A 21,606-nucleotide genomic window follows, 5' to 3' on the forward strand; every position below is an offset into this window, starting at 1 on the left:
TTCATGGATCTGTCTGCAGCCTGTTACTGTGTGGCACAACCTAGGCTGTGGCAGATCATGGAGTCAATGGGGATTGACCTGAATATTATTAATATCATCTGTGACCTGATTCGGGTGCTTCAGCTGTGTTCGCTATGGGAGGGATGGTGAGTGCCCCAGGGGCCAGATGTAGGTCACCGAATACTGGTTGGTAACGGCCGATTTCGGCCGTTACCGACCGTTACCGACCGGTATTTGGTGATTGAGATGTAGGGGGCCTAAATTTGACATAATTGGTAAATTTAGGTAAATTTACCGATTCTGTAAAATACTGATTCAGTAATTTTACTGAATCGGTAAATCTATATGTAGGTGGCACTGCAAACAGTGCCACAGGCCCCTAAGAATTCGTTATTTACCATGTAATACTATTGTATGGTAAATAACAAATTCCTGTGTACATGCACATCTGTGCATGTACACCTGTGCCATGTGGCACACAGACGTGCCCTAAGGGCATGTATGTGTGTCACATGGCACACAAGCCTGAATCAGGGGTGCAACAGGGTGTCAAAGTGACACCCTGTCCCCCTTGTCAATTCGGTAATTTTACAGAATCGGTATTTACCGATTCGGTAATTGCCATAGGTTCCTATGGGCCTCAAGGCCCATAGGAATCAATGGCGATTACCGAATCGGTAAATACGGATTCGGTAATTACTGAATCATTCCGATTCGGTAAAAATTACCGAATAATTGCCTACATCTTATTTACCGAATCTAAAATACAGAATCGGTAAAATTCTGTATTTTAGAGTCGGTAAATAAGATTTACCTACATCTGGCACTCAGTCTTTTAAAATTGCAAGATGTGTGAGGCAGGGGTGCGTTCTTGCCCCCTTCTTATTCACACTCTACACCAATGGTGTAGAATCTGCACTGTTGGGTTCTACTCTGGATGTCCCTTATATTAATTCAGCCCAAGTGCCAATTCTACTGTATGCGGACGACGCAGTGCTTTTAACTCATACTAGTATCGCACTGCATCGTCTAGTCCTAGAGTACACACAGTTTATGAGCAATCTAGGTATGAAAGTTAATTATTCAAAGTCGTTTATTTTAGTAGCGGGCACAAAACAACAAAATCATCCGCAAATTACTTCAGAAGAGGGAAAATTGGAGGTTGTCGATTCTTTTAACTATGTAGGGATTATGTTTGATTCCCAAACCAATGGGCAAAAGATGATTGTTCATAGAGGGACTCAGATGGAAAAAAACATTTGGGCCCTAACTAAATTCATTAAAAAAAACAGTAGACTTAATAAAATCAGTGTATCAAGCTAAGACTGTCTCCGCTGCCACTTATGGGGCAGCTGTTTGGTGAATGAGAGATTGTACAAAATTGCAGATTATTGAAGATAACTTTTTAAATAGGGTTGTTTCACTACCAAAGTCATATGCCAACTATAAGAGCCACATGGAACTGAGGGCCCCTTACATCACCAATAAAATTGCAATGGATCTGATCCTAATGTGCCACTCAATATGGTGAAAGGAGACCCTTACTCTGACAAGAGACATTATAATGGATGTTTTGAAAATAGATGGGGTAGGTAACATTACCTGGTTAACTTATGTTGATTCGACATGACATTATAATGGATGTTTTGAAATTAGATGGGGTAGGTAACATTACCTGGTTAACTTATGTTGATTCGACATTGAAGGCAGTTGGGCTACATCACCTTTTTAGGTCTCGCGACCTATCGATGTGCGCAAGCGCATCGAGCGGAGTGAGAATTCAAGTGGCGAAAACATTCGTCAAACTAAGGGCTTTCAGCCCCGCGGTTTTCATGAAGTTCACGTGAACAAGCACGCGCATTCAGGGCCAGCCCAGCACATCAAAGGGCTTCTCCTCCCCTAATTATTCATGGCCGGTCTCAGTTTCCCAAGCCCGCCCCTTCAGTTTCCCAAGCCCGCCCCCATCCTCCACGCATCTCCTTTCACCATGCCTGCACTCTATACAGCCCTGCACATCAAATGGCTTCTCCTCCCCTAGGGCTTCTCCTCCCCTAATTATTCATGGCCGGCCGCAGGCCGGCCGTACTCTCAGTTTCCCTTGCCTTGCATGCAGTGAGAGGAAACAACCCCCAAGACCCACAGCTGGCCGTGTACAAGACGCCACCCTTTTCAGACATGCAATTTTGCACGGTGCCTTCCACCGCCTGCATTGTCGTCCTGACCCAAGTGATCTCCCATGTCTAGAAACCGCTATTCTTTTCCCTGGGCCACAGTTGACAACAAACCTTGTGTCGGCCCCCTGACTTTTCTCCAGCGCCTTGAAAATTACTAAGTGAGGAAACAACCCCCCAAGACCCACAGCTGGCTGTGTACAAGACACCACCCTTTTCAGACATGCAATTTTGCACGGTGCCTTCCACCGCCTGCATTGTCGTCCTGACCCAAGTGATCTCCCATGTCTAGAAACCGCTATTCTTTTCCCTGGGCCACAGTTGACAACAAACCTTGTGTCGGCCCCCTGACTTTTCTCCAGCGCCTTGAAAATTACTAAGTGCAGCGGAGAGAGCATTAGCTCCGCCAGTGACCATGAAGGATGCTTTTCCTGGACACCGGAATGAGCCATGGCAAACAGTCTGAGGAAGACTCACGCCGCACTGTAGAGGAGGTATCGGTTATTGAACCATGGACTGCTGAAAAGTGCCTGCAATTCTGACCGCAGCAGCATAGGCCCCTCCCCAGCTCTGAGCACTTAATCACTCGAACGGATGGTGGCCGCTGAAGAAAGCAGCTTCATGAAAAGGAAAATAAAATCAGGCCAGAATGCACTGAATTGAAAAAGATCAAACTACGCAAATACTTAAAAAAAATGAGGACGATCAAATGTAGGGTGCTAGTAAAATCCGAATCACAGCCTTAAACGTGACTTTTAGTCTGCTCTCCCAATGAATTTCCACTGTTTAACTTCGTCATGGGGGGGGGGGTGTTTAATATCGCCACATCAAAGGCATCAATCACCCTCCCACAGGCTTCCCCAGCGCTGCCCCGCCCCCTGCTTCACGGCCAGGCCATCTGTTCCCAGCAGCAGCATTTCTCCTGCGCCAGGCCACATCAAAGGCTCTGTGCCACTTTCACCCACACAGCACCACTTTCAGACACGCAACGCCACTCACACCCACGCAAGCCCACTATCACCCACGCAACACCACACTCACCCACGCTACGCCACTCACCCAAGCAACACCACTCACACAAGCAACGCAACTCATCCATGCAACGCAACTCATCCACTCAACCCCACTCATCCACGCAACGCCACTCATCCACGCAACCCCACTCATCCACGCAACCCCACTCATCCACGCAACCCCACTCATCCACGCAACCCCACTCATCCACGCAACGCCACTCATCCACGCAACGCCACTCATCCATGCAACCCCACTCATCCACGCAACGCCACTAACACACACGCAACGCCACTCATCCAAGCAACGCCACTCATCCACGCAACGCCACTCATCCATGCAACGCAACTCACTCACGCAACGCCACTCACACATGCAACGCCACTCACACATGCAACGCCACTCACACATGCAACACCACTCACATGCAACGCCACTCACACATGCAACGCCACTCACACACGCAACGCCACTCACCCACGCAACGCCACTCATCCACGCAACGCCACTCATCCACGCAACGCCACTCATCCACGCAACACCACTAACACACACGCAACGCCACTCATCCACGCAACGCCACTCATCCACGCAACCCCACTCATCCATGCAACGCAACTCACCCACGCAACGCCACTCACACATGCAACGCCACTCACACATGCAACGCCACTCACACATGCAACGCCACTCACATGCAACGCCACTCACACATGCAACGCCACTCACACACGCAACGCCACTCACCCACGCAACGCCACTCATCCACGCAACGCCACTCATCCACGCAACGCCACTCATCCACGCAACACCACTCACACATGCAAAGCCACTCACCCACGCAACGCCACTCACTCACTCACGCAAAGCCACTCACACCCACGCAGTGCCACTTTCACCCACACAGCACCACTTTCAGACACGCAACACCACTCACACCCACGCAAGCCCACTATCACCCACGCAACGCCACTCACACCCACGCAGTGCCACTTTCACCCACACTGTGCAGTGCACAAAAGGTCTCGCAGTAGGAAAGTTGGAGCTATTGCTTTTGTAAATGACAAAGCCCTTTATGTTTTTAAAATGAAAACAAAAATAAAAGGCATTGTTATTTGCAATTGTAATAGCTCAAACTTTCCTACTGCGTGACCTATTGGCAACGCCAGTGCTTGTTTTGGTTCCTACTATTTGTTGTTCCATATCTAAAACTGACTTAAAAGCGCGATTATTATCTAATCGACAGATAAAAAGGGAGACTAAAATATTAATTTGTCGACAGTTAAAACATACCTGGCCTCCCCTAGTATAAATCTAATGGATTCAAACATAACATATCTATCTTTCGTCACTAATCTGCAACACAGGTACATCCTGGTGAGATGTTGTTTAAATTATATTCTACTTATGTTGGGTTTCCCCCGTAATGTCTATGTTGCTTCTGACCTTCCATTCTGTACCTGTGATGAGCTATCTGTACAGGATGATATACACTTTTTGTTCTTTTGTAAATTTTATTGTGATGAAAGAAAGGGGTATATTATCCCTATTATGCTTAAAATTAACTTTAAACAGTGTCATGTAGCCCTCTATTATCTGCAGTTATCTGACCCTTTTATCTGCTTCTCTCTGGCGTCTTTTTTACTATCTGCACTAAAAAAGAGACGTACGCTCAGCTAAAATTATATCCCCGAAAATTAAATGAATGTACTGTATTATGTAAATAACTATGAATTTTTATTTTTAAATGTAATAGTTTTTTACATTCTTTATATTTTAACTTTGCTGTAATGCTGTGAAATGTTTCTTTTAAGTGTAGAATACTTTTTATGCCTACATTGTGTTGGCGAAATAAAGTTATTCTGACTGACTGAGGAATAATCGTTCCCATGTCCCTGTATTATGCGATAGACACCACATTGGCATGCATGAACACTTAAATGGGTGCCAAAGAGAAAGATACATGTTTGGAGGCAGTTGAGGAGAATACGCTGCTCTATGCCGATTTGGCAATTGTGCAGGACACAGGAAGCTAGCGTGATCTCATGCGTGAGATGCTGTCTATAACCAGTTCCATTTCCATATGGGCTTGCATATGGGATGTTGTCAATATTACTATGCACTATGGTCATAGAAAGAAAACTATTTCTGTTGAATATGGCTGCTGCACTAACATCATTACCACTTCCTTTGCCAGTACACAGGTGGCTGTGGCTGTAAAAGAGGAAAGGTTTCCAACAGTCTGCCTGTGGCAAAATTGTAAGTCGGCTAACTTCACTTTTGTGCAGTTCACTTTCAGCATCTCCTCCATTGTGCACTATTGGAAAATTAACATCTTTTGCAAAGTAATCCTCTAGATTTTTGCCTTCACTACTATACTTTTTAGCTAAACGTGTGTTTTTTGGCATAAGGAAGGACTCCTACTAACCAGAAGTAAAGTGTATGTGCTCTCCCTTCTAAACACAGTAAGATTGATACAAGGAAATGTAAATGTGCCAATTAGGTGTATGTATGAAAATATATTTCTCAATAAATGTGTCAAGCTTTGGTCATGATTGTTCATATCAAACCGATCAAACCTTAGACATCTGACATAACTTTTCATAACTTTTTATTTTTGGAACATTGCAACCTATGGAAGATTGAAAGAACTAACAAAACCAGAATGCTTTGCTTATTTGAACTCATTTGAGGGTAATCACGTGTTATAAAAACGCACCTGCTGGTTTTATTTTAACCGATAGTACCCGTGATCAAGGTGATTCTGCAGAAACACGTTGGGGAGGAACTCAGTAAGCATGGGCGAATTTTGCGAATCTCGCGTTCGCGAATTTTGCGGATTTGCGAACTCGCAAACCGCAAAATCCGTGAATTCTCGCGAATTTTTTTTTTTTGTGTGTTTGCGCGGGTTTCTGCCAGTTCGCGAGGGTTTTGTACAATGTCGCAAATTGCTAACTTAGCTGTCGGGTCGCAAGTTTCGCGAACTTGTTGTTTCTACATGTCCAGCCTGTTTGGGACACTCTTCTTCATCACTGCCACTCTCTGTCACCACTGCCACTCTCTGACTACTCATGCCACCCTCTGGCCCACCCATGCCACCCTCTGTTTCATCACAGCACCCTCTGGTTGTCCAGTCAGTGTACATTATTGTGGCAACGCAAGCACACCTTCCCTGCCTCAAGTGACCTGAATTAATTTGGGGCTGATTAATGTGTCACAGAATATTTTTTTAGCTGGCACCTGCTTCCTTAGTGCTTCCTGATTAGTGATCTTTTGCACTTGCTAAGTGCTTTCATTGTTGCAAAATTAGTTACAACACCTGCCCAGCCCCAACTGACAATGATGAATTAGGGGCTGATTAATGGATTTGAACTGCCAGCCTGGCTCCTGCTTGTCTCCCTTAGCTGTAATTCAGGACCTTTGTGGCATATGTGTAACTATTCTGAGGTTCAGAGCAGGGTCACATAATAGTTGCAACTGGCAACTGAACTCTGGAGGGGCCCCTCAGGAAGCACTACAGGAAATGGCTACTAATGATGAGCCTGAACTTTTGAACCTGGTAAGTAGTTTCAGTTTTGCTAAGATCGTATTTCTGCAATTTTGCACTTATTCGCGGGGCGCAAAGTTGTACTGGGAAGCCGCGAACTCACGCGAACAGTGCGAGCAGTGCGAGCAAAATCCGCTGCTCGCGGATTTGCGGATTTTGCGGGAGATTCGCGAATCTCGCGGATTGCGAATTTACCGAAAATCCGCAAAATCCGCGAGCGAAACGGATTTTCCGCCCATGCTTAGAACTCAGTGTTCCGTGCACTACCACCAATAAATTAATGAAAGCCTAGTTTAGAGTATGTTCTTTCTCCAAGAGTGGGAGTATGGAGATTGTAACTATATATAATATTAATATTTTAATATATAATATATCTTTTTAATTGCAATTTTTAATGTTGTTGACTTTTATATTTCCAATTAAATGTGTATGTTTTTAAAATTTTCATGTTAAAAAGGTATAAATTGATATATATATCTCCCAAAAACCTGATCCAAATGAAAAGGAGGTGACACACCAATTCTGTCCACATGTGGTTTATTTGTGCAAACAATGCATTTCGGCCGAGACGGCCTTTGTCAGCTTGGTGTGCCGCCTCCTTTTCATTTGAATCAGGATTTTTTGGAGATGTGTGGCTTCTGCTGCCAAGGCTGGCACCGACCACGAAGGGAAGGCGCACAGCGCTGTGGCAGTTTCGTGGAATCATAAATACACACATATATATATATATATATATATATATATATATATATATATATATATATATATATATATATATATATATATATATATGTATACATATATATATCAAAACAAAAACCTTTCAGGCATAGAGTGACACATAAATTATGCAAAAAAAAGGAGAGAACTCTGGGTAGTTCTCAATTTAGGTGGAAAGCAGCTCCTGTTAGAGCACTCTCAACACCAGCGACACTCTAGATCTGCTCACCTCAAATGTCTGTTTTTCTATTAAAGTCTTTAAGCATAGGATTAGCAAAGTGCCATCCATGCAGAGATAGAAAAGGACAAAGTCTTTTGCCATTTCTACATCAAAGTCTTTAAGCATAGGACTAGCACAGTGCTGTCCTTGCCGAGCTGTAAAATGACAAAAGCCATTTATAATCTATCTTGGCGTGGATGGCAATTTGCTAATCCTATGCTTAAAGACTTTGATAGAAAAACAGACATTTGAGGTAAGCAGATCTAGAGTGTCGCTGGTGTTGAGAGTGCTCGCTGCTTTCCACCTAAATTGAGAACTACCCAGAGTTCTCTCCTTCTTGTATATATATATATATATATATATATATATATATATATATATATATTCGCTGAAAAAAACATAGGTTATAGACAATATATAGTTAGGAATTAGCATTTACAAAACCTTGAAAATTCACTGAAAAAAACATAGGTTATAGACCATATATAGTTAGGAATTAGCATTTACAAAACCTTATTTTACTCACACAAAACCATTGAAATTCACATATATAGTTAGTTGCACTAACTATATATCGCGCACCCGCAATCCACTGCTGATCATGTCACATATTACATCATTCATGACATGGTCAGTGACATCACTGATGACATCACTGATGACATCTCAAATGACATCACTGATGACATCTCAAATGACATCACTGATGACATCACTGATGACATCTCAAATGACATCACTGATGACATCACTGATGACATCACTGATGAAATCTCATTTGACATTACTGATCACATCACTGATGACATCATTCATGTGATTATACAATGAACCTCTTCAGACTCTAATATAACCTTAGATACACTCAGTGTAAACAGACACTCACAGACTGTCACTCATCCATGGAGTTACTCACACACCTAGTCAGTCATGCAAAGAATCAATCACACCTCCATTTCCTCAACTATACAGTTATACACACCTTACTTATTCAAACATATACTAACACATATTTACTCTCTTATACAATCCCTGATACAAGTTCACAATGATCCATACAGCCACTCACACATTCACTGGCTCTTATGCACAGTTATTTATATATGTCAACTCTCACATGTACTGTGTTTTACATATGTACTTACTTTGACATGTAGCACTGAGATATCCATTCACTCACCAATACACTCATGCACACAGTCAACTGCCCATACAGCTGTTTCCACATGCACTTTTGAACCCATACATCTAGTGAATCAACTGCTCACACATCTATGCACAGAGTCATACACCTCCCAGCCACCCACACACACACTCAGTCTCCCATACAAATACTTGGGCAACCAATCAATAACCCATATAGTTACTCATATCGCTACTGATCAACACATGCAGCAGTTTACAGAACAACAGACATAACGATGCACAAATTAAGACAGTTTAGTCACTAACCCATGCACTCAGTGAGACACATTTAATCACTCACTCATACAGTCAGTCATGCACCTACTAAATCCTTCATCCAGACACTTATACATCCACTCATTCTTCAATATGTAAGACATATTTTAACTTTACAGAAACATACAGTCACTGGATGTTGTCATCAGTGATGTCATCACTGATGTCATTTGAGATGTCATCAGTGATGTCACTGACCATGTCATGAATGATGTAATATGTGACATGATCAGCAGTGGATTGCGGGTGAGCGATATATAGTTAGTGCAACTAACTATATATGCGAATTTCAATGGTTTTGTGTGAGTAAAATAATGTTTTGTAAATGCTAATTCCTAACTATATATGGTCTATAACCTATGGTTTTTTCAGTGAATTTTCAAGGTTTTGTAAATGCTAATTCCTAACTATATATTGTCTATAACCTATGGTTTTTTCAGCGGATTTCAATGGTTTTTTAATAGCAAATAACAAAAGCTGTAAAATGTATTCTTCTTTTAAAGAAAAAATATATTTTATATGTATTTAATATAATTTTTTTATGTATATAAATGTTTTGATGGAACGAATTTATCAACTATCATGCTGAAGAAGAGTGTGGGGAAAAAAAACAAAGAGGAGGACTAAGAGGAAAGAACAATCAGTTCAAAAATACAATTGCTTTAAAGCATGAAGTGCTTTTCCACACATTTACATTTAAATAACCCATATTAGAACATACAAAATATCTACAGAGGAGACGGTGTACATTGAATTTTACACTCTTCATTGGTACCTACATGTTGGTACTTACATCACCCACACAACACAACAGCTCTATTCAGAGCTACCCTACCTCAAAGCACTCTAAAATATTATTTTACTATTTCCCTTGGTTTTCCCCTTGTTACGCTTTCCGGAACGCTACCCGGTGCGCGGACCGGGCGCTAACCGTGCGAAAATTTGAAAAAAATAGGGGTTTTTTTTACATATATGGGCCTCCTCAGCCACCCTCAGAAAACCTAGGGGGTCAGGATATGTCTCCCGTGCCCCCTTATACCCATTCCCAACATTGTTTATCCTCCATCTTGTGACTAAAGTCGTCCGAATCACAAGATGGCGGACTCCCGTTACGCTACCGGTGAGCTACCCGGTTCGCGTACCGGGTAGCGCTTCCACCGCGAAAAATCGAAAAAAAAATTATTTTATTTTTTTGCCCCGCGGGCCCCTTTAATAGCCCCCACATCAATCCTAGGGGGTCAGGAGGGGTCTACCTTGCCCACTTTCATTCATTTCCCCCTTCGTTTATTTCCACCTCTTTTCTCTCGATCCTACCGAGAGACAAGATGGTGGCCGCTCTGGACTGTTTAGAATGTTGACAGTCACCGGAGAGCCAATCCGCTTCTCCTCGCGAAGTTCCGTTACGTGTCTGGTACGCGAACCGGGGCGCTAACCGGGACGCTGTCACAGATATATATATTTTTTTGAGCGTTAATTTCTCAAAATCCACTGGAGAACATATCTTGAGACCTAGCAAAGGCACATCGGGCAAACAGTCTCTACAATGTTGCCAAGTTTTGTGGAAATCCATTCAGCCGTTCGAGCTAAAAGTGAGTCCAACCGCCCTATGGAAAACTCAATGTTAAAAACACGTTTTGGGAACCCCTTTTTTCTTGGCCCCCGCTTGACGAACCCCCCCCCAAACTTTCAGGGGACGCTCAGAAACAAAATGTGCCATTTTCCTGAAAATTTCAGCCAATTCCGTCCATCAACGCCAAAGTTATTCAACATAGAATTTTCAGAAATCCCTATTCAAAAAAATCCTAACTATATATACCTACTGGCGACGCCAGTAGGTAATATATAACATTTCTATGGCAAAATGAAACCCCTCATTTTGTTCCTTTTCAAATTAAATGTATTAAGTGTTCCCACTTTATTCCAATCAAGATGACTTCAGGTGTGCCATACTTTTGTCATAAGTAAGACTGTTAGCGTTCTAGTTGTTCTTTAGAACACTCTGGGACATTCTGTCATTGGGCTATAGTTGGGCTACATATGGCTGATATTTGGGCTACATTTGGGCTCTTTTGTCTCTGGTGGCCATCTTGGAGACTGCATATCAGAAGTTTTTTTAATGAATTTGAGAAGTCACTCAAAATGTGCCCTAATTTTTCTTTCTTCAGCACTAATCATAATTTCTATGGCAAAATGAACCCCCTCATTTTGTTCCTTTGCAAATTAAATGTTTTAAGTGTTAACAATTTATTCCAATCAAGATGACTTCAGGTGTGCCATACTTTTGTCATAAGTAAGACTGTTAGCGCTCTAGTTGTTCTTTAGAACACTCTGGGACATTCTGTCACTGGGCTATAGTTGGGCTACATCTGGCTGATATTTGGGCTACATTTGGTTTTTTTTGTCTCTGGTGGCCATCTTTGGGCTACATTGGGCTACATTGGGCTACATTGGGCTACATTTGGGCTCTAACATATATATAGCCCAATGTAGCCCAATATATATTTTTCAAAGTTAATTTTCGTAAAAACCACTGGAGCATATATCTTGAGACATAGCAAAGGCACATCGGGCTACCAGTCCCTACAATTTTGCCAAGTTTTGTGGAAATCCATTCAGCCGTTCAAGCTAAAAGTGAGTCCAACCGCCCTATGGAAAACTCAATGTTAAAAACATGTTTTGGGACCCCCCTTTTTTCTCGGCCCCCGCTTGACGAAACCCCCCCAAACTTTCAGGGGACGCTCAGAAACAAAATGCGCCATTTTCCTGAAAATTTCAGCCAATTCCGTTCATCAGTGCCAAAGTTATTCAACATAGAATTTTCAGAAATCCCTATTCAAAAAAATCCTAACTATATATACCTACTGGCGACGCCAGTAGGTAATATATAATATTTCTATGGCAAAATGAAACCCCTCATTTTGTTCCTTTTCAAATTAAATGTATTAAGTGTTCCCACTTTATTCCAATCAAGATGACTTCAGGTGTGCCATACTTTTGTCATAAGTAAGACTGTTAGCATTCTAGTTGTTCTTTAGAACACTCTGGGACATTCTGTCATTGGGCTATAGTTGGGCTACATCTGGCTGATATTTGGGCTACATTTGGGCTCTTTTGTCTCTGGTGGCCATCTTGGAGACTGCATATCAGAAGTTTTTTTAATGAATTTGAGAAGTCACTCAAAATGTGCCCTAATTTTTCTTTCTTCAGCACTAATCATAATTTCTATGGCAAAATGAACCCCCTCATTTTGTTCCTTTGCAAATTAAATGTTTTAAGTGTTAACAATTTATTCCAATCAAGATGACTTCAGGTGTGCCATACTTTTGTCATAAGTAAGACTGTTAGCGCTCTAGTTGTTCTTTAGAACACTCTGGGACATTCTGTCACTGGGCTATAGTTGGGCTACATCTGGCTGATATTTTGGCTACATTTGGTTTTTTTTGTCTCTGGTGGCCATCTTTGGGCTACATTGGGCTACATTTGGGCTCTAACATACATATAGCCCAATGTAGCCCAATATATATTTTTCAAAGGTAATTTTCGTAAAAACCACTGGAGCATATAGCTTGAGACATAGCAAAGGCACATCGGGCTACCAGTCCCTACAATTTTGCCAAGTTTTGTGGAAATCCATTCAGCCGTTCGAGCTAAAAGTGAGTCCAACAGCCCTATGGAAAACTCAATGTTAAAAACACGTTTTGGGACCCCCCTTTTTTCTCGGCCCCGCTTGACGAAACCCTCCCAAACTTTCAGGGGACGCTCAGAAACAAAATGTGCCATTTTCCTGAAAATGTCAGCCAATTCCGTCCATCAACGCCAAAGTTATTCAACATAGAATTTTCAGAAATCGCTATTCAAAAAAACCGTTAACTATATATACCTACTGGCGACCGCCAGTAGGTAATATATATATACATATATATATATATATATATATATATATATATATATATATATATATATATATATATATATATATATATATATATATGGAAAACAAAGGAGGCGGCACAATCAGGATATCTTTGTTAAGCCTTATTTATTTCAAGACTTTCACCCCACCAACGCGTTTCAGCCTCACACGGCCTTGCTCACGGTTGGTTAGTCCCTCTACAGTGTTTATATTTATACTGGCCCATAGCTAGCCATTTATGAGGCATTATGGGATATGTAGTTTCTGTTACATTTCAGTGAAAAATTAAAATTTTGAAAGAAAAGAAAGACTTGGCATGCTTATAATTTTGCATGGTTACATGTTAGAAAATATAGGGTGTAGTACCCTATTTTCTTCTGAGGTTTTCAATCCAGGTGAATATGCAGGTCTTCCCCAAAGTTCATCCCTTGGGGAAGACCTGCATATTCACCTGGATTGAAAACCTCAGAAGAAAATAGGGTACTACACCCTATATTTTCTAACATGTAACCGTGAACATTATGAAAAGACTAGGGTACTAGACCCAGAATTATAACAAGCCATTTATGTTACTTACAACATGTTGAAATTATAAGCATGCCAAGTCTTTCTTTTCTTTCAAAATTTTAATTTTTCACTGAAATGTAACAGAAACTACATATCCCATAATGCCTCATAAATGGCTAGCTATGGGCCAGTATAAATATAAACACTGTAGAGGGACTAACCAACCGTGAGCAAGGCCGTGTGAGGCTGAAACGCGTTGGTGGGGTGAAAGTCTTGAAATAAATAAGGCTTAACAAAGATATCCTGATTGTGCCGCCTCCTTTGTTTTCCAAAAATTTCCTGGGTCAGGATCCGACCCCTAGGCAGAGCACACACTGCTGAGCGCGTCCAGAGGGCTGAAGGATCACTTTGTGTACAGATATATATATATATATATATATATATATATATATATATATATATATATATATATATTCACTGAAAAAACCATAGGTTATAGATCATATATAGTTAGGAATAAGCATTTACAAAACCTTATTTTACTCGCATAAAACCATTGAAATTCCATATATAGTTAGTTGCACTAACTATATATCGCGGACCCGCAATCCACTGCTAATGATGTCACATATTACATCATTCATGACATGGTCAGTGACATCACTGATGACATCACTGATGACATCTCAAATGACATCACTGATGACATCACTGATGACAACACCCAGTGACTGTATGTTTCTGTAAAGTTAAAATATGTCTTACATATTGAAGAATGAGTGGATGTATAAGTGTCTGGATGAAGGATTTAGTAGGTGCATGACTGACTGTATGAGAGAATGATTAAATGTGTCTCACTGAGTGCATGGGTTAGTGATTAAAGTGTCTTAATTTGGCAATCATTATTTATGTTCTTCTGTAAACTGCTGCATGTTTAAATCAGTAGCTATATCAGTCACTATATGGGTTATTGAATGGTTGCCCAAGTATTTGTATGGGAGACTGAGTATGTGTGTGGATAACTCTGCATAGATGTGTGAGCAGTTGATTCCCTAGGTGTATGGGTTCAAAAGTGCATGTAGAAACAGCTGTATGGACAGTTGACTGTGTGCATGAGTATATTGGTGAGTGAATGGATATCTCAGTTCTACATGTCAAAGTAAGTACATATGTAAAACACACTCCATGTGAGAGTTGACATATATAAATAACTGAACATAAGAGCCAGTGAATGTGAGAGTGGCTGTATGAATCATTGTGAACTTGTATCAAGGATTGTATAAGAGAGTAAATATGTGTTAGTATATGTTTGAATAAGTAAGGTGTGTATAACTGTATAGTTGAGGAAATGGAGGTGTGATTGATTCTTTGCATGACTGACTAGGTGTGTGAGTAACTCCATGGATGTGTGACAGTCTGTGAGTGCCTGTTTACACTGAGTGTATCTAAGGTTATATTAGAGTCTGAAGATGTATTATCACATAAATGATATCATCAGTGATGTAATCAGTAATGTCAAATGAGATATCAGTGATGCCATTTGTGATGTCATCAGTGATGTCATCAGTGATGTCATTTGAGATGTCATCAGTGATGTCATCAGTGATGTCACTGACCATGTCATGAATGATGTAATATGTGACATCATTAGCAGTGGATTGCGGGTCCGCGATATATAGTTAGTGCAACTAACTATATATGGAATTTCAATGGTTTTATGCAAGTAAAATAAGGTTTTGTAAATGCTTATTCCTAACTATATATGGTCTATAACCTATGGTTTTTTCAGTGAATTTTCAAGGTTTTGTAAATGCAAATTCCTAACTATATATGATCTATAACCTATGGTTTTTTCTGCGAATTTCATTGGTTTTTTAAAAGCTAATATCTATAGCTGTAAAATATATTCTTTATTAAGTGACGTATCACGTAGCCCGTGAGACGCCTCATGATGCATCGCATAACCGTGACGTATCGTCTCTGCAGCGCAAACCAAACCAAAAACGTAAGCGCGCCAGAACACGCTTAAAGATATATATATATTTTTTTAACCTTAATTAGACAAAATCCACACAAACGTTCAAAAAACACAATATGTCGGACTCCCGTTACGCTGCCGGTTAGCTGCCCAGTTAACGTACCAGGAAGCACCTTCACCGCGAAAAATCACATTTTTTTTTCACCCCCCAGGGAACTTTAATAGCCCCCTCATCAATCCTAGGGGTTCAGGAGGGGTCTGCCTTACCCCTTTCATTCATTTACACCTTTTTTTTTTTCCACCTCTTGTCTCTCAATCCCACAGAGAGACAAGATGGCGGCCGCTCCAGACTGTTTACAATGATAACAGCCAATCAGCTTCTCCTCAGACTCCCGTTACACTGCCGGTTAGCTTCCCGGTTAGCTGCCCAGTTAGCTGCCCGGTTCGCGTACCAAGACGCGTCTCTACGGCGAAAAAATCGGATGGTTTTTTTTTTTTTTTTTGGCCCCGCGTGGCTTTATAATATCCCCCTCATCAATCCTAGGGGGTCAGAAGGGGTCTACCTTGCCCTCTTTCCTTCATTTCCCCCTTTGTTTTGGCCTCCTCTTGTCTCTCGATCCTACCAAGAGACAAGATGGCGGCCGCTCCGGACTGTTTACAATGTTGAAAGCCAATCATCTACTCCTCAGACTCCCGTTACACTGCCGGTTAGCTTCCCGGTTAGCTGCCCGGTTAGCTGCCCAGTTCGCGTACCAAGACGCGTCTCTACGGCGAAAAAAATCGGATTTTTTTTTTTTTTTTGGGCCCGGCGTGGCTCTATAATATCCCCCTCATCAATCCTAGGGGGTCAGAAGGGGTCTACCTTGCCCCCTTTCCTTCATTTCCCCCTTTGTTTTGGCCTCCTCTTGTCTCTCGATCCTACCGAGAGACAAGATGGCGGCCGCTCCGGACTGTTTAGAATGTTGACAGACACCGGAGAGCCAATCAGCTTCGCTTCGCAAAGTTCCGATACGCGAAAAGTTCGCGAACCGGAGCGCTGCCCGGAGCGCTGTTACAGATATATATCTTGTTTTAAACGTTAATTTCTCAAAATTCACTGAAGCACATATATTGAGACCTAGCAAAGGCACATCGGGCTATAAGTCCCTACAATTTTGCCAAGTTTCGTGGAAATCCATCCAGCCGTTCGGGCTAAAAGTGAGGCCAACCGCCCTATGGAAATTAACATGGGAAAAACGCGTTTTGGGACCCCCCTTTTTTCTCAGCCCCCCCTTGACGAACCCCCCCCAAATTTCCAGGAGCTGCTCAGAAACAAAATGTGCCATTTACCTGAAAATTTCAGCCAATTCCGTCCACAAACGCCAAAGTTATTAGGCATAGAATTTCCAAAAGTTCCATAGAGAAAAAATCCTAACTATATATACCTACTGGCTATCGCCAGTAGGTAATATATATATATATATATATATATATATATATATATATATATATATATATCCTTTCCAAGTCCGCTCTGCGCGCGCTGTCTGCGGCCCCGAGGGAGGTGGCACCAATGCCGGCCGAGCACGCCGGTATGCAAAAGTTCCAAAATTCCCAAAGTAACGGTGCTCTCAGATCCCAAATCACACGCAACTCCGCTGCTACTCCAAGGGTGTTTATTTTTGTTAGGAAAATAAACACCCTTGGAGTAGCAGCGGAGTTGCGTGTGATTTGGGATCTGAGAGCACCGTTACTTTGGGACTTTTGGAATATATATATATCTGTTCGACGTTCTTTTTTTGCACCCCTGCACTTTATGCTCAAAAAATAAAGACAAGAACAACTTGAAGACTGGCTTTGGACTTTTGTTTTGGTGTCTGCGTACTGGGGAACGTGCATTGGACGTTTCGTTGCACGATAACCGGTTGGAGGAGTATATATATATATATATATATATATACATCTGTCTACATATATATATATTTATTATATTATTACAATTCAAAATACAAGTTGAAAATATTTTTAATTAAATATATGTAAATAAACGTATATCTATATCTATGTATTTTAAATACACATAAAGATATGAATGTAAACAATATAAACTAAATGATAAAGTTCTACAAATAATACATATACTAATTCCACTCCAATTTCTGCAACAGTAAGGAAAGCAGTGGACTCAGGAGGTGTAAATTGTACGATTAACACTAATTATTCATTATTATACTTAATTTCCTACACACCCTTTAACTATACAAAACAAATAACACACACCAAAATATATTTAATATATTACACAATTCACATAATTAATTCTCAATTAAATAATTAAATATAATGATAAATATAATAATAAATAATTATTCATTAATTATAATTAATTGACTTCCCACCCTATAACCCTTCAAAACCCACAGATAGAAATACCTTGAAAACATAATTATACAATTAGTATAAACATTTATCAATTAAATAATGAATATTATTAAAAAATTAATTATCAATTCATTATAATTTGCTTTCCACCCTATAGCCCTAGAAAACCCACAACCCACACCTACACTTAACTTTGCAAAAATTAATTGTACAATTAACATAAATGATTAGAAATTAAATAATTAATGTCAACTAAAAATTAATAAGGAATTCTTAATAACTAATTTACTTCCCACCCACCCTATACCCCTACAAAACCCACAACTTGCACGTACAACTCAAGTTAAAAAATGCAATTTACAGAAGTAATTATCACTTAAACAATTAATAGTAATAAAAAATTAATTATGAATTAATTGTAATTAATGTACTTCCTACCCTGTACCCCTAAATACAATACTAAAAATGATTTTAAGAAATATTAAGTTAAATTTAAATACTACAAAAACATTATAAACTATATTAAACAACATTAACAATATTTATCAAAACAATTTATAACATATAGAATTAAAATATATAGTAAAACACATAATAATATTTATAATATTGATATTAACATAGATATTTTTGTCATCAATATTGACACCTTCTACATTTTTAACATCGTTATTACTTACCTTAAACTTGATATTTTTGTCAATGATATTCTTGCTGACGAAATTTCTGTATCACAATATATTGTAATGAAAGATGATGCGCAGTCAGGGTCTTGTTTCATCAAGTACATTTATTCTTAAGTTACAGGAAGATGTTCAGTTCCAATAAATGCCCCACCAGGAGCAGCACTCCTCGCTGCTCAGCCCGTCCAGACCAACTGACTCTCACCACATACAAACACACTCCAACATTCTGCATGACCTCATCGCAAGCTGAGCAGCAAGGCAGAGAGACAGTGTAGGGAGAGTGCAGCAAGAAGAGTAAGACTACAACACATCTCCCCCATTATAATAATGAAAAACAAAAAGAAAGTGTGAAGCTGTTAGACACACGTTTAAGGAAAGGAGGATGCAGTACAAAGAAAAAGATACATCGCCCCCCATTGCTATGGAAATCAAAACAGTCAAAAGAAAAGAAAAGTAGTGGATCAAACAGTAAAGGAAGATGCATGAAATAAAACATACAACACATCCTTCCCCCCTGAACACACATAAAGCAGAAAAAAGAGGATGCACTACAAAAACATAAAATGCACCCTACTCTCTGGTAAAATAAGGAAAACAAGGAATGTAAATCAAAAAGATACAATCAAAAACTACATACTGCGTTTCCAAAAACAACACACCACACGGTGTACTTAAAACGCCACATGAGAGGTCCAACACCCATTAAAAAAAAAAAAAAACTCTGGGTAACAGTAAAACAAAGACCAACTAGCTATGAGTACTTAGAACTCAAGGCAAACACAGCATGAGTTAATCTAACTCAAAGCAAACGTGCTATTCCAACTGCAAATGCAAAACAACAACCCAGAAGCACTACAAAACAAAAAAAAAAACAAGCACACAGCGAGCCACAGCAACCCAAAGGCAACCCACCCTGGGTACTCCTTCACCCGAAGGAAAACAAATAAAGGGAAAAACAAATCCCAAGATAGAATATGCAAATCGAAAGGTTTCTTTAGACCTAAGGCAAACAGATTTTGGGAAACTAAACCCAAGGAAAACTAAATATGGATTACTAAAACCCATGACAAACTAAATTAAGGAAAACCTTTAAACCCATGACACACACGTACAACTGAAAAAAGGGACTCTCCACCAGAGTCAAAAGAAACACCACACACACTAACCAACCACCACTCCAGGAAAAACACGAGACAAACACTATAAATGACCAGCAAAAATAATAATGTCCCATGCTCCCGTGAGCAGTCTCTGTTGTAAATACGGCAAGATTCGCGACGTCTTCCATAAAACAACATCATTCCGACAAAACACACCTCATGGTTACAAACAAACCAACCACAATAACATGCCCCCAATACAATGTTGTGAAAATGCAAATGTAAAACACAAGGTAATATTAACACAACAAACTAAAACAATAAACGTGGTCACCGTAGTCTAGGTAGATGAGCGATACCTCACCCGAAAGTCCAGTCCATGTGAAGATGAGCGATACCTCACCCGAAAGTCCAGTCCATAATCATTCATCCATAGTCCAGGTAGTGCAGGTTAAATCCAGTATAAGTAAAGAATAGCGTCACAGGTAGCACCACTAACTCGATATGACACCACATAAATTTTTGGGCAGGGGCTCGCTTTGGCCCACCAGGTGAAAACCCACGAAATCCAGAGTTCATGCAAGCAGGTAAATCAAAATGAAAAGTGACTAGATTGAACTCGAGAAGCAAAATGAAAAACAAAAACATCGCGGCCTTCAAACTCCAAAGCTAAACGTCGTGGTTCTCAGCACAACAAAAGGAATTCATCCCAAAGAGCCAAAATGGCCGCCACAGCGTCGTTCAGCACCGCTTTCTGAAGGAAATAGGGGACGCTTAGGCGCTGAACACGACGCTGACGCTGACGGGGTAGCCCTTCTCAACTCAAACGTCACAAGGGTCAAAGGAGACTATCACCAACACCACGAAGAGTTCCATGATGTCATCATTCCAGGCAAGCAGGCGGACAGGAAAGAGCTCCAAGGACCAACCGTCACTGGTGAGTCAAGGAAGAGAAACGACCCGCTGTTGCCAGCATATGCGCAGAAGTCAAGCGGTGAGTAAATGCAGAGAAATGTCATTCATTTGCGCAGAGAGTCTATTCTTAAAATAAAAGTCGTGAGCTGCAGTTCGCGCTGCATGTTGTACACACTGTGTTTTTACAGAGTCATTGCGCTGCTAAGCTCAAACACTTCAAATCGTAAGCACTACACATCGAAATATACCAACTTCATTGCGCTGCTCTAAAGCATAGCGCTGCGTGTTAACACGGTGAGTCAGCTAGGACAGAAAGAAACGCTGGCTCAATCTTTAAAGTTAAAAGTCTCTGCTCACACAGCGCTGCATGCTCTACACTTGAAATAAATCAACCTCATTGCGCAGCTAAATAACAAAAACGCTGCGTGTTAAACACTGTGAAAAGTTCCAGGCACATAACGTGACAGCTCATATTTGTAAATTTTGCAAGACAGTCAACATCTGCTTTCAGCACAAGATGTGATTCCTTCAGGCCACCGATCACACATGGGAACACTCATCCCAGTTCATGAATAACTCTAATTTGGGGAACACTCACCCAAGTTCAACAAGCACTGGCACATCCACGTTGGGCCGACCGGTCTATGGTCACTGGTCGGGCATGTGGACAGCCAGTTTGCTTCTTTTGCTTCTCTTAAATGCACTTCTTCAGTTTCATATGGACAGACAGTTAGCTTCTTTTGCTTGCGCTTCTTCAGTTTCATATGTACAAGCCCATTCAATGTAGATCACATAGGTTCTTCCACTCGTCGCCAGTATTGTAATGAAAGATGATGCGCAGTCAGGGTCTTGTTGTTTCATCAAGTACATTTATTCTTAAGTTACAGGAAGATGTTCAGTTCCAATAAATGCCCCACCAGGAGCAGCACTCCTCGCTGCTCAGCCCGTCAAGTCAAGTCAAGTCAAGTCAAAAGATTTGTATAGCGCGCTACATACCCAGAGGGTCTCAAGGC

This window comes from Lissotriton vulgaris, chromosome 9, assembly GCF_964263255.1.
Source record: "Lissotriton vulgaris chromosome 9, aLisVul1.2, whole genome shotgun sequence".
NCBI classification, from domain to species: domain Eukaryota; kingdom Metazoa; phylum Chordata; class Amphibia; order Caudata; family Salamandridae; genus Lissotriton; species Lissotriton vulgaris.